We start from the raw sequence: 14,597 nt of genomic DNA on the forward strand, positions 1-14,597 counted from the left end.
ATTTCATTGTGGTTCCTAGAAAAGTAGAAAGGAGTTTTTCAAGAGAAGTAGTAGGGCGGAGAGAAAGAAGACAGCTACAAAATGTGAGCAGATTGTGACAAATGTTAAACAACTATTTTTGTGAAGAAAAAAATTATATCCCCCTAAAATCCAGTTTAATCTGCATTACTAACATTATCTCTGACACTCTATCTAATCTATACAATCAACAAAACAATAAAGCAAGCACTGATTTATATATTTTCAAAATAAAAATACTCACCCTGAAAATTTAATAATTAGCTTTCCCAAACTATTAGAAACTACATATAGAACACTCCAGATGTGAAACTTGGTATGGCTATTTTGGAGCCAGCTATAAGTAGAGGGCTATGAGCATTTTCAATTCACTCACTTTTTAATCAGGATAATTTTGCCCTAGAGTTGGAGTTTTAATGCTGACTAGATAAATTAGGGTGGAAAAGTGGCAAGGGGATTGTAGAAGGGTATTCTATAGCATGACAAGGAGTAAGGAAAAGGTCAGGATGGTCAGTTTAATGGGATATTCAGGATCCATCTATATTGGTATCCTTCAACTTCAAATCAATATTATTGAATTGTTAATATTTTAAACTACTGTTCTTAAAAACACACTATCTTAATGCCATCTTAAGGTCAAACTAAATGGTTTGGTTACTGGTTAGTTAACTATCTATTGGATACTAATTGAGTTAATGCTTGCAGTAAATTTTAATTTTGACCTTATCTCTTCTTCTGATTAAGGAAACTAAATTGCTTCCATCTAAGTTGTCTTAGGAAGATTCTGAAGATCACCTAGCAGAAGATATCAAACACTGCTATCCTTTCTCCAGCTAAACTTCCAAACATTTTAGCATTTCTAAAGAGAGTACAGCTATGATGGACTGGTCACATTGTTAGAATGCTAGAAGTATGTTTAATGGAGAACTCACTCAGGGAAAGCACTCACAAGGGGTTCAGAAGAAGTGATATTGGATATCTTAAATGTCTCTCTCTTAAGAACTTTAGAATTGATTGTATAGCTTGGGAGACACTGGCATGTCACCATCATCAGAGTGTGCTGTACTGTATGAGGAAGGCAGAATTGAAACAATTCAAAGGAAATGAGACATATGTAGGGAAAGAATAAGCACCCCACATGTTCACACAGATTATTTGTGCCTAACCTCTGTTAGAACACTCCAAACTTATACTGATTTGCTCACCACAGCTATATCCACTTTAATTTGTCTTAAATATAGTGATGTCATTTTTAGCTTTTTTTAAAAAATATTTATTTGTTTGTTTTTAGAATATTTTCTTTAATTTATTTACACATTACTAAAATATTCTTGCTGTTGTAAGAGTAAACATAATACCTCTCCCCCCAAAAAATATAAAACCTCATGAGAAATAAAGTGAAAGAAAGAGGAAAAAAGTGTTTCAGTCTGTGTTCTGTTTCACATCCGTCTCTGGAGTGGATCACATTCTTTATCATAACTCCATCATAGAAGTTACTTCCATATTTTTCCACAGTTGCTGTTGCTGATTGTAATTCCCTCCATCCATTCCTCCCCACTACCACCTACCATCTATTAAATTTTTTCTCTCCTTTCACTCTGTCCCTCTTCTAAAATGTGCTGTGGGACAGCTGAGTGGCACAGTGGACAGAGCACTGACCCTGGGACAAAGAGGCCCCAAGTCTACATCTCACCCCAGAGACCCAACAACCACCCAGTCCCATGATCCTGGACAGGCCACCCAATCCCACCACCTTGCAAAAAATAAAAATGAAAATGTGTTATATCTGACTGTCCTCTTCCATGATTTACCCTCTCCTCTATCACCCACCTCCTCCCTCCCATCCCTCTGTCCCCCTTCTCTCCTTTTTCTTCTAGATTTCTATACTCTATTTAGTGTGTATGCTGTTTCCTCTCTGGGCCATTTTGATAAGAATGAAGGCTCCCTCATTTCCCCCTAACCTTCCTTGCTTCCATATCATTGCAAAAGCATGTAACTATTTTACATGAAATATCTTAGCCTATTCTACCTTTTCTTTTTCTTACTCCCAGTATATTTCCCTTTCATCCATTGACTCCATTTTTACAATATATCATACCATTATATTCCGTTCCTTCCTGTACCTTGTCTAATATGCTTCTTCAACTGCTCTAATAAATGAGGTTCATATGAGTATTATCAGTATCATCTTCCCATACAGAAATGTAAGCAGGTCATCATCATTAAGTCCCTCATAAATTACCCTTCCTATCCACTTTTCTATGATTCACCTGAGGCTTGTACTTGAAGATCAAACTTTCTGTTCAGTTCTGGCAGTTTCAACAGGATCATACAAAATTTCCCTGTTTCATTGAAAGTCTATCTTTTTCCTTGGAAGAGGATGCTCAGGGGTTTTTTTTGTTTGTTTTGTTTTTTAGGTTTTTGCAAGGCAATGGGATTAATTGGCTTGCCCAAGGCCACACAGCTAGGTAATTAATAAGTGTCTGAGACCGGATTTGAACCCAGGTACTTCTGACTCCATGGTCAGTGCTTTATCCACTGTGTCACCTAACCGCCCCTGAGGATGTTCAGTTTTCTGGGTAGTTGATTCTTGGTTCCATTCCAAGCTCTTTTGCCTTCTAGAATATTATATTGCAAGCTCTATGAATCCTTAATGTAGTTGCTTCTAAGTCTTGTGTAATACTGACTGTAGCTCCATGATATTTGAATTGTGTCTTTATGGCTGCTTATAATATTTTCTCTTTGACTTGGGAATTCTGGAACTTGGCTATAATATCCAGGGGGTTATTTTTTTGGATCTCTTTCCAGAGGAGATCAGTGGATTCTCTCAATTCCTGCATCTAGGATATTAGGGCAATTTTCCTGTAGAAATTAAAAAAAATAAAGTCAAGGCTCTTTTCCCGATCATGACTTTCAAGCAGTCCAATAATTTTAATCTGTTTTCCAGATCAGTTGTTTTTTCAATGAAATACCTCACATCTCCTAGTTTTTCATCCTTTTTTTTGAATTATTGTGTCTTGATTTCTCGTAAAGTCATCAGCTTCCTTCAGTTCCATTCTACATTTGAAGGATTTGTTTTCCTCAGAGAGCTTTCTTATCTCCTTTTCCATCTGGGCAATTCTGCTTTTTAAAGCATTCTTCTCCTCATTAACTTTTTGAATTGTTTTATCCATTTGACCTAAACTGGTTTTTAATATATTATTTTCTTCAGCATTTTTTTTTTGGATCACCTTGACTAAGCTGCTGACTTAGTTTTCATGCTTTTCCTGCTTCTCTCTCATTTCTCTTCTCAATTTTTCTTCTACTTCACTTGCTTTATTTTCAAAATGTTTTTTGAGCTCTATCATAGCCTGAGTCCAACTTCTATATTTCTTGGAGTCTTAAATGAAGAAGCTTGGACTTTCTCATCTTCCTTCACTCCTCCATGGGAGGACCAAAGTAATTGGCTATGTTCAGTTTTTTTTCTGTTTACTCATTTCCCCTGTCTGTGCCCTGGTTTTGGGGTGCTTTCTGAGCTTTTGAATATTATTGGGACTCCACAGGCCAACTTCTATTTCCTGGGATCTAGGCTGTGCTGAGGGCTGTGGCCACACTGAGGAGGGGTCTGGCAGAGGTCTCCCTGCTGATCTTCCAAGTTGTGTTTGGTGTTTCCTGGGGTGGCAGGTCAGGAAACTGCTTCTGCTGCCAAGAGCAGGCACAATGGGGCTGTTCCTGGAAGGCTGAAACTCCTTCACTCAGGCACACTGCCACTTCTCCAACCCCATGGAATAGAGCCTTCCCACTATTTTCCAGGTTATCTTGGGCTGGTTAATTGCCTTACTGGATCTTTCTGAGGGTCTGTCTCTTGAAAATTTAGTTAGAGTAATAATTTTAAGGTTTTTGAAATATTTTTGAGAGAGCTCCTAAGAAAGTCTATTCTCTTGCCACCATCTTGGCTCCATCCCCATAATGATGTCATATTGATCTTTGAGAATGAAGGACAAGAACCAACCAACCAACCAACCAAGTCACATATTCCCTCTGGATCTTAGTTTCTCCAAATTTTAAATTTATTGTGAAAATTATATAGTAAATTAATGCTTTTGTTATGTTAATACACAATATCGTTAGCAGTGCTAGCTGTAATTTAGGTTTTATGCAATTTATACCAAACCCCTATGAGGAACTCTGAGACAAAAGAGAAACTGAGATAGGGGAAGTGGGGAGTATATCACACGCCCAGATATTAAATCTATGATGCTTTGAGGAGGGAGAAAAGATTAATAATATAGGGGGAGAAGATGAACCTAGAAAGTCTTCACTAGGGAGTCAGCACTAGAAAGGACCCTGGAAAGAAGATAAGAATTCTGAAAGTTGGAGAGAAGAAAAGATTGCTTTCCAAGCTTGAGGGCCATGGGGAATGTAGGGAGGTTAGAGATGCAAAATTCAGGAAATAACTCAGAGTATTTCGGTTAGAATGTAAAACTTGTGAAGGAGTGTAATATTAAGAGACTGGAAAAATAGGTGGAAGTAATACCATAAAAGACCTTAAATGTCAGGTTGAATAGTTTGTGGCATTTTATCTTAGACACAATGGGAACCAACTGAAGATTTCTGAGCAAAGGAGACAGGTCTGTGTTTTAGTAATAAAAGTTTGGCTCTTGTATAGAAAATGCACAATTATCCCTTCCATATTTTACAGGTTAGGGGCATCGTGCCTTACTCTCCCCATCCATGAAATTTTTTGGCCCTCTCTTCATGCCAGATAAGAAGTCTGAGTTTTTCTTTTATGGGTTGTTTACAGAGCCTTATTTTAAAATTAGTGACATATTTGGTCATAGGCTATATTACATTATACTATACATAATTTTATGTGTTTTTGAGTTTCTAAATTTTTTTTCTCTGTGATATGCTAGCCTTTGAATGTCATCTGCAGCTTCTGCAAAACTCCCCAAATATTTCCCTTTAATTTCCTATGCTGATTGACTATATACTGAAACAATGACAGGGAAATTATGATATAAAAGAGATAAGATAATTGTTATTGGAGTAGAGAGAAAGTGGAAGAAGACAGTCCATTTAGGGAATTGGTAAAATAGTCTAGGTGAGAAATACTTGAATGTGGATTGTAAGAAAGAGGGAAGAGTCAAGGATGACTCCAAGTTAATGAATCTGGGTGAATGGAAAGATGATGGTATCCTTGATAGAAAAAGGGAAATTTTGAAAAATAAATGACAGTATTAAAACAGAGGTGATGAGTTCTCTTTTAGACATGTTAATATGCATGAAAATATATGTAAATAGAGATGACCAGTAGGAAGATCACAATTTAAAATTCAAAATCTTAAAATAGACTATGACTTGACGTGTATTTGGGAGACCTGAGTAGAGATGATGGTTGAATTTGTGCAACTCTAGTATGTCAAGTAGCAAATGAAAATTTTTACCAGTTAGAGTCATTGTATCTCCTTAGAAAAATCACATTAAAAGGAAGTTAGAGTACTTTAGTATTCTCAATGAGTATAGAAGAATATAAATGAAATATAAGTGAATTGGGCCCATTGAATGAAATATAAATGTTAAGTCTCTTACATTTAGAATAAGAAGGGTCTTATCTAGTCCAACCCATTTATTTTAAGACTGGGAAAATTACCTCAGAGAGATGATGAGTTTGCCAAGTCCATATATGGAGTAATTAGCCAAGTCAGGATTCAAACATAGTTCTTTTGACTCTAAATACAACATTCAAGCTTTCATTACTCCAACCTTTTAAGATAGCAAGGGGGAGAGCTAGGAAGGAAGAGCCAAAGCTTTGGCTAGTGCTGGTGCCAGTGTCAGCCAGTGTTTGCTGATGCTAATATCTTTACAAAAGGGCACCTATAAAACTATCCTCACATTTGCTACACAAATCTCTCATCTTATGTGTGACTCTCCAGTGAGCTCCTTTCTGGACTACTAGATCTTGCATATAGTCTTTGAGAAGCTGGCTAAGACAGAACCTCATGTTCTCCCTGATTCATCCTTGAGGCACTCAGAGGACTCTGATCCAATAACATTGAAGGCTGGATGTACCTCATTTCAGATTTTGGCCATCATAGAGATGAGCACATGGTTAAAGAGTTCTACCAAAAACCTAAAGGTTCTTTACTGGGACCTCAGAACCTCAGGAAAAAGGTCAAATAAGCTGCAATAAGATATTGTTCATGAATTCTGAGGAAAGTGGAGACTTTCTCCTGGTGGGCTTGGAGACTAAAGAAGACAGAAATTAGTTTCACTGGAAGAACATTAAAAACCTTTTAGGATTTCTATGACCATTTCTAGGAAGATGAAAATTAGTTCATGAAGCCTGATTGTGACACCTATATATTCGTATACAACTTTTGGTGAATGATCTCTGGATACAATATAACCAATTTCATTTAATTTAGATTCAAACACAATATGAAACAGGGTTACATGAACAGGGGTGCAGGTTATGGGTTAAGCAAGGAAGACTCAAGATGTTTGTGAAGACATTGAAGAGCAACATACTCTCAACTCCTCTGCAGAAGATTTAGATGTTGGGAAATACATAGAAGTGATCACATGGAAGATGAGATTCCAGAGATCCCAACATCAAAGAAATTTTTCATTCCTTTGTGCTGAAAGCTAATCAAGGATTAACTGCCATAATGTTGCTGGAATTAAAACTATTACCTGTCCCACAAAGACTCCGGTTACTATTCTGATCATACTATTTCCTTCCACTCTGTTGATTCTACTTCTATGTAGCAGCTAAAAAAACCTGGTACATCCCTAAAGTCCTTTAGACAGACATCTTTCCTGCAACCAAGTAAATGAGTATGGTCAACAAGAAGGAAGACTCCAAAGTGAAATCAGGAAATCACACAAATGGAAGCACTTACAATTTGAGTCAAGGTCAGGATATTACACTCACTATGGAGGTTAAGAGCAGTGGAGAAGACTTTAGTAAGTTATTTAACCTCCCTGAGACTTAGATTCTTCTTCTATAAACTGAGGAGTTTTGGCTAAATGAACTCTTTAGTACTTTCTGTATAATTCTCAAATGCAAATTATCAAATACAAGAAGACTGAGGCCTACTAGTTCCATAAATCCTCCCACTGTCTTTCGAGTTACTAGTCATTTTTATTTTTTCAAGCTTCCTTCATTCTAACCCCACAGTTAATTATTGGAGAAAATATTGTTAATAAAAAAATGGTATGCTTCATTGAGCATATTGAGATCAGTGGAAACAGTCCATTTCCTACTCTCAAATAGCATACATTCTATTGGGGAAGGCAAAAATGTACATAAATAAATATATACAAAATATATTTTAAAAATATAAGATAATTTTGAGAAGGTCATTAGGATCTAGTGAAGTCAATATGACCTGCTGAGCAGAGGTTCCCTACCTCTACTTTTGGAGATGGGTCTTGATAAAACTGAAGAGATTCTGAGTTTTATACTAATTAGACTCTTCCAAAAAATTAAAAGGGTAGCTGATTTTTAGCTTATTGAATCTAAGTATAACAATGGTCATCACAATTTAAAAGCAACCCTCTAACCTTTCATCTAAATATAAAGTCAATTTTGGGTTTTTCATTGACTTCCTTATTTCATAGGACCCAGGCAAGAATCACACATGACCTTGACTCCAATGAAGTAGTTACTGATAGATTGGTTTTTCTTTAGCACATTATTGATGGTGGAGGGAGACAACAGTGTTTCTGTTTTTATTATTATTACTACATCTAGAAGAGTTGATGTTCCAGGACTTAGATTTTCCTATTGACCAATTCCTTTTCAGAAAAACCTTTTCTAACATTGCTTCCTATTGTCAGTGTCTGAAGAACATTTATGCTTTTGGGAAATCTTTGTAACATTTTTGTAGATTATCATTAAACCTAGTTTAGGTCACAATCGAAAGATGTTTTAAGTCCATCTTAAATGTTCATTATCTTATCTTAATTATGTATTTGAGAGGTAGCATGGTATAATGAATAGAGTGCTGATAATGGAGGCAGGAAGAGCTGGGTCCAAATCTCCCTTTCAATGGATGATGGCTGTATGACCCTGAGCAAAGTACTTAATTTCTCAGAGCAGCCCCTTCAGACTATAGAGTAGCCTATGTATATTTGTAGAATGATTTTTTTCAATAGGGCTTCCCTATAGCAATAAATGACAGATTTATAGATATTGGACACATATATAAGTGACTATGTATATAAGTATATTTCGTATATATATATTGTTATATGTAATATTATTTATTATACATCATTATGTGCTATATTAATATTATACATATATTATAATATAAGTACCCACATACACATACATATATACATGCATACACTTCTATGCATATGTAAGATAGGTGCTAGACTTGCTTGTCATGGCTATAGAAAAATCCTAGGAGAGTAAACTATGGATAGTTCTTTATCTGTTATGCCACTATAGACAAAAAAAAGTCATAATTAAAGATGACTAAACCATTTAACCTTAGGTTGTGATCCAAATTAGTGTTTCTAAGAATCTTTGAATCATAAAGAATCCTTTAGAAATGTTCTTCCCATTTAAAGAAATAATTGAATTATTCTTTTGCTTCTTTTTTCTTTTGAATTTTATAGAATACCAGCCATATATTGTATATTAATATATATTATATACACATGCGAACATATGTATCAACATATGCATATATGTACATTTACACATATGCAAATGTATACATCACACATCCACATACATATGTCTGTCACTTAGATCCTGGTTAAAGGATCATATTTTTCAGGTTTAGATAAATGGTACTTAGTGGAGATTTAAACATCAAGCAAAAAAACTTTGACTGCTATTTTTTTAAAGCATAATTTTCCCCACTATTACTGACACAATCTTATTCTGTGCTTTATATTACTGTCCCAAAAGCTACATTCAGGCATTTACTCTTGAACATACTTCAAAGTCAGAAAAGAAAAAAAAAAGTTTTGTTTCAACACAAACCACAGTATACAAAATGCAAATTCCTGAGAAAAGTTTCTATTCTTTCTTTTTGGTTCCAACGCATACCTTGCTTTAACTCATACCCTGTGTTGTTTGAATTTGGCCCTGCTTCTCAGAGTGCTCAGCATCTGGGCTTTTTATTCTTTTCAGAAAGCTGTATACTTCACTAAGGTCAGTGCTTAGTAACAATTTTCCAAAGAAAACAGACTTTGTTGCCATAACCTTCTTGTATAACCAAGTTCACTGAGCCCTGGAAGCATTTTTTAATTGTATTGAAACAGTGAAACCTCCTCTCAGTGACCACCCTGGGGACCAGGATAAATTGGTTGCCTCCATTAACTGATCTTTAAGCATCAAATTATAGCAGAAATGTTGGGGGGTAAATGATCACTTAAAACAGAGGCTGCCGGAGGTAGTAAAGTGCAGGTTTGCAGGTTGGACTATATTTAATAACTGCAAGGTCATTCCATGAAATCAGTCACAGGAAGCCGAGGGAAGTGGGTATCTTATTTCTGTGCTTTGCCCTGATGGTTTGTGATGTCAGCAAAGCTTCAGAATGGAATGATTGCCTTTTTTAAAAAATCATATCATCTTGTTAACCAAAAGACAGATCAAAGAAATAACTATAATGTCCAGCCATGGCACTATAATTTAAAAGTGCTTTGCAATGACTCTTATCCCAGGACCTCAAATTCTTTCTCTTAATTAATTTCATTCATTGAAACTGCTTTAAGGGCCAGAAATTTTTGTGGCTCCTTTATAGAGAAGTCAAGTTAAATACAATGAATTCTCAATTATCCATGCTAATGGAGGAGATCAGTGGTACAGATTACCCAAAATGTGGATAATCCAAAAAATCTCTTTATAGAGATTTGGAATGCATAGCATCGATCGTTTGTTTACTGTTAACTTCTAGGTGGTAAGTAGAGAAAGGTACTGATTTACCTCCCTGATGCCATGTAGCTAATAGAGTTAGGATTCACTGAGAAATGCCTTGTTTGAGGTGGAAAAGGGTTAAAAGAACCAATGTGAATTAAAGTCAAATACATAAAAATACAAAAAAGTAAAATATATAAAAATGCATAAGATAATATATATACTCTTAAAACAGGAATGCCCATGGGTTCACGATGAACCTTTCTTAGTTTTTCTACTAAGGCACATGAAGAATATTAAAGGTCCAAATTTTATTTTCCTTTAGGTGAAATTAAGCTGGCATTGAAAATAAGCATGAATCTAAACTTCGATCATTGTAAGATATACTCTGTAGTAGTTAGAATTAGAGGGGCTCTTTCCCCAATGTTTTTAAGATTAGCTTGTGAAAAACTAGGTAGTCTAGGCATGACTGAGTTTAGGATTTCACAGCATATTTGCCTGGAGGTTTGACAAGTTTTTAGCAAATGACAGGTGGAACATAGTTAAAGAGGTAGAGCAGGTGCTTGGGATTAGGTACACATGACCCTGACCCTTCCCTAGACTCCATAAATACCAACATTTCCTGCAGAAATTCTCCTTAATTCACTAGCACATATGTCTCTCTAACCCATTTCTTTACAACCATTATACTTCAGAATTTCAGTAAATCAAAAGGAAGTATAGCAGAATAAATAGAGAACTGGTATCAGAATTTGGAAGACCTGGGTTCAAGCCCTGACTTTGTCTTATATTGGTTGCATGAAGCTATCACTTAAATTCTCAGTATCCTCATGGAATTCTCTAAGATTATACTTTGTAGAGAAGTGCTGATCTATATCGAATGAATAAGTTCCTCTCTAGGGTCTCCCTCTACTAGGAAAATTATGCATCTACTCTCTTAAAAATTTCAAGAAATCAGTATTTTCAGAATTACTATCAGCCCTCCTTCTTTTGGTCCTTATGTGATGGCTACACATGCATATATTTTAATGCTAGATGCTTTTTGTTTGTGTCTTCCAATAAATTTTCTTTGGATGATTTCACTAATGTATTAGAGGTTTGCACTATCATTAATTTAATGAATTAGGGATCAGCCCATTGAAATTGGCAACAGGGATATTATTCTTTATATTCCAGAAGAAAAAAGCTGATGCTTTCCAGTCTGTATTCCTGACTCTTTCAGACTTTTTCTACTATGCCTTTGGGATCACTTCCAACCCCCATTCTCCCCTAGTTCTATTTTTCAATTTCCATTTAGTTGCTATTTTCCCCCATTAGTATTTAACTCCTTGGGAAAGGGGATTGTCTTTTATTTCTGTGGCTTACCACAGTGCCTGGATTATAGTAACCACTTAATAAACTTGCTGACTTTGAATCCCAGAGGAAAATTAAGTTGCTCACTATCACATAGTCTTTAAGTGTCTTTGACAAGATTCATGCCCAGGTCATCAGACTTCAAGTCCTACACTAGCCAATGCCCTTTTCTGCCTCTCTAAGTGAGAGGTAGAATTAATCAGGTCTTTGTTCTCAATTAGTCTTGGTCATTTTCTGGAAATCTTAATCTATGTATAATAGCAATAAAGATGCCAAAAAGCAGGAGGTATCCATCATGATATCACCATGGAGACTGCTGAAAAAATTCCAACAAGTTGTCAAATCATTATTATTAAACTTATACCATTGTGACTAAATTCTACCAGTACCTGTAAAATCAGTGTGGTCTATTTTTTAAATTAGACCTACTCAGACGGGTCTAGGAAATCATAATTTAGCATTGTCCAACATGAAAATGGTCTGTGAAAAACTCAATTTTTCATTTGGTATGGCACTGTATTTTAATTACTCTAGTACCCTTGACTTGACCTGTCTCTGAAACTTAAAATTTATTATGGTTTGAATCCATACCTACTGTCTGAGTTTGCTTGGCATAGTGACTAGAGAAGACAGGAAGATTTGGGGTCCAGGTTTTTCAGACAGATACATGCTAGGGGTTTATCCTAATCAAGTCATATCTACTCTCACCTCCTCTGACAGCTCTCTAAGACTGTAAATTGCAGAGAAGTTGTTCATCTGTTTTGGTAGATGGAATTTTTTTCTTATAAGAAGAAAGAAGAAGAAGAAAAAAAAGAAAAAGATATAATAAGGACATCTTAAGGGATACTTAAGGACCCGAGAGTCATTTCCACTGTCTTGTGTCAGTTAAGAAAAATGAAAACATAGTAGTCCAGAAAAATATTAAGTAAAAATCATAAAACATTCAAATAATTTTTTGCCTATTTATATGTAGACAAAATTTTATATCAAGAATTATTTTTTCTAGTGACTAAAATCATAATATTTTAGTCAACAATCTACTTAAAGCTTTTTAAAAATGTGTTTAACCTTTGCCAATCACTCTACAGCCTGATGCAACATCAAAGAAATTCCTTTTGGGAATACTGGATAATCAGGTTTGTTAGGGAAGACTTTCATGTGCCATCATCATTATTCACAGACCTACAGTGAACAGTTTTTTGTAAGCAAAAGAGAAAAAAAGAGGATTTATAAAAAGATATGACAGAAATCCTCTTTAGTCAGCTTCTTAAAACTGATCCAAACAATGTTCAATTTTTATCTCCCATGACAAATCATGTGTCAAGGTGAATTTGGTTCCTGCCTCCAATGAATGAGCGTCTCAATTAGATGACAACTGAATGGTGTACACAATCTGCTATAATTTATCAATGTATAAATAAAGACCTATAATCTCTCCTCTTTTCCTCCACAATCTTTCCATCTATCTCAGCCTTAAAATGGGAGGTACCTTCTCATGAATACCTTTTGAGAACAAAGTACCAGCTTTTTTATTGAAGACTCAGGGTTGGCTTATTTATACATGCTTTATTGTCAGGTAAACCAACATCTGACTTGTTCTTTCATTTATGTAATCCTTTGATGCTCCCAACTGAATGTCACCATCAAACAATAAGATTACTGCAGGTGTTAACCTGGTTGGTAGAAAATTTGATCCCAGCTGTGTAAGGCCACTTATTAAAAGAGATGATGTCCTTTGTCATAGCTGAAAAACAATTTTTCAGACTCGATGCTTATTATCTTATGGAATATTATTATTATCATCTTATGTGTTGTTGGTATCACCAAATATTCTCTGGTTTCTTTTGGCTTACCATCTAATAAATTAATTGAAAATACAATGACACTTCACTCATTTCTAAATAATGAAGCTACCAACTCCTATGTGAATGTGTAAATTGGAAGATGGATGGAAATGGATCAGATGTTTTAATTTCTTGATAAAACTTGTATATCATATATTTTAAACAGCAATCTCATGTTGTGAGCAGAGAGTCTAATCCTGGAGTCAGAAAGACCTGAATTCAAGTCCTACTTCTAGCTGTTTGACTAGGGGCAAACCAATTAAACCCTTATTCCTTGGCAACTCTCTAAGAGCGGAAGTAGTAGAGGAGTTTCTGATTTTTATTATTGCAGGGATTTTATGCATTCTGAAATTATAGATCCAGACCTAAATAAAATTAAAATCATATTTTGACAGCTGTCTTTCCCCAAAAAAATTTTATTGATGATCATTGCCATTTGTAATTTAAAAATTTCTTATTAATAATTAATCTATTATGTGTGTGTCTGTGTGTGTATTAAATAAAACCTTTTAAACTTTCAAAGTATTTTGCAAATATCGTCTAATTTGATATTCACAAAAATCCTAAGAAAGTAAGGGTAATTATTAGCCACATTTTACAGAAGGGTAATTATTAGCCACATTTTACAGAAGGAATTGAGGCTCCGAAAGGTAAGTGACTTCCAGGGTCACAAAGAAAACAATGTTTGATGTAGGTTTTAATCCAGATCTTCCTAGTTTCAAGTCCATTTTGTGATCCATGAGATCACTCAGAGGCCTCTGCTATGCTCACTTTTTTGTGGTGGGAATATTTCCTTTCCTTCTTTCCTTCCTTTCTTGCTTCCTTCTTTTTCTCTCTGTCTCTCTTTCTCCGTTACTCTGCCTCTCTATCTCTCCATCTCTGTCCCTGTCTTCTGTATCTCTCTTCTTTTCTTTCTCTCCCCCTTTGATCCTAGTAAAGATCAAAAGATTAGCACAGAAGCTTCAAATTGCTCTTCCTGAACCTGGACCACTCTGCCCTGCTGCAAATGGTTTAGCAGTCTTCTGTTTCTATGGACTTTCCAAACTGAAGCATATGCTTGATTGGCTTATCTAGTTGCCCAGAAGCCCAGAACTCAAGATCTAGCCATAGCCTCCTTTGACTTAAGGATTGCAAATGAATACCATCACACCTAGCTTGTCATTGATGTAGGAAAAATTATACCTATACAAGTTTCCTATAGGACGTTCTGAAGATAAATGAAGTAAGGAATTTATTTATACCATAAGGTGTTAACTTAAAATGAGCTATTACTTTCATCCACACAAATTCTAACAATTAATTTCCTCTCTTTCTGACCACATGTTGATACTGGGATATACATGAGTTATTTCAACAAGAAAGGGACAGGAAAGTAAAGAAGAGATCACAGTTTACACATTACAAATCCATTACAATAAATATTTGATCATGTTGGAATTTTGTTGCTTTGATTACTACTTGGAAGGAGTAAGTTACCAATTAGGACTTGGAAATCTATTAGACCCAGATTTGTTGCTGTT

This window comes from Macrotis lagotis, chromosome X, assembly GCF_037893015.1.
Source record: "Macrotis lagotis isolate mMagLag1 chromosome X, bilby.v1.9.chrom.fasta, whole genome shotgun sequence".
NCBI lineage: Eukaryota > Metazoa > Chordata > Mammalia > Peramelemorphia > Peramelidae > Macrotis > Macrotis lagotis.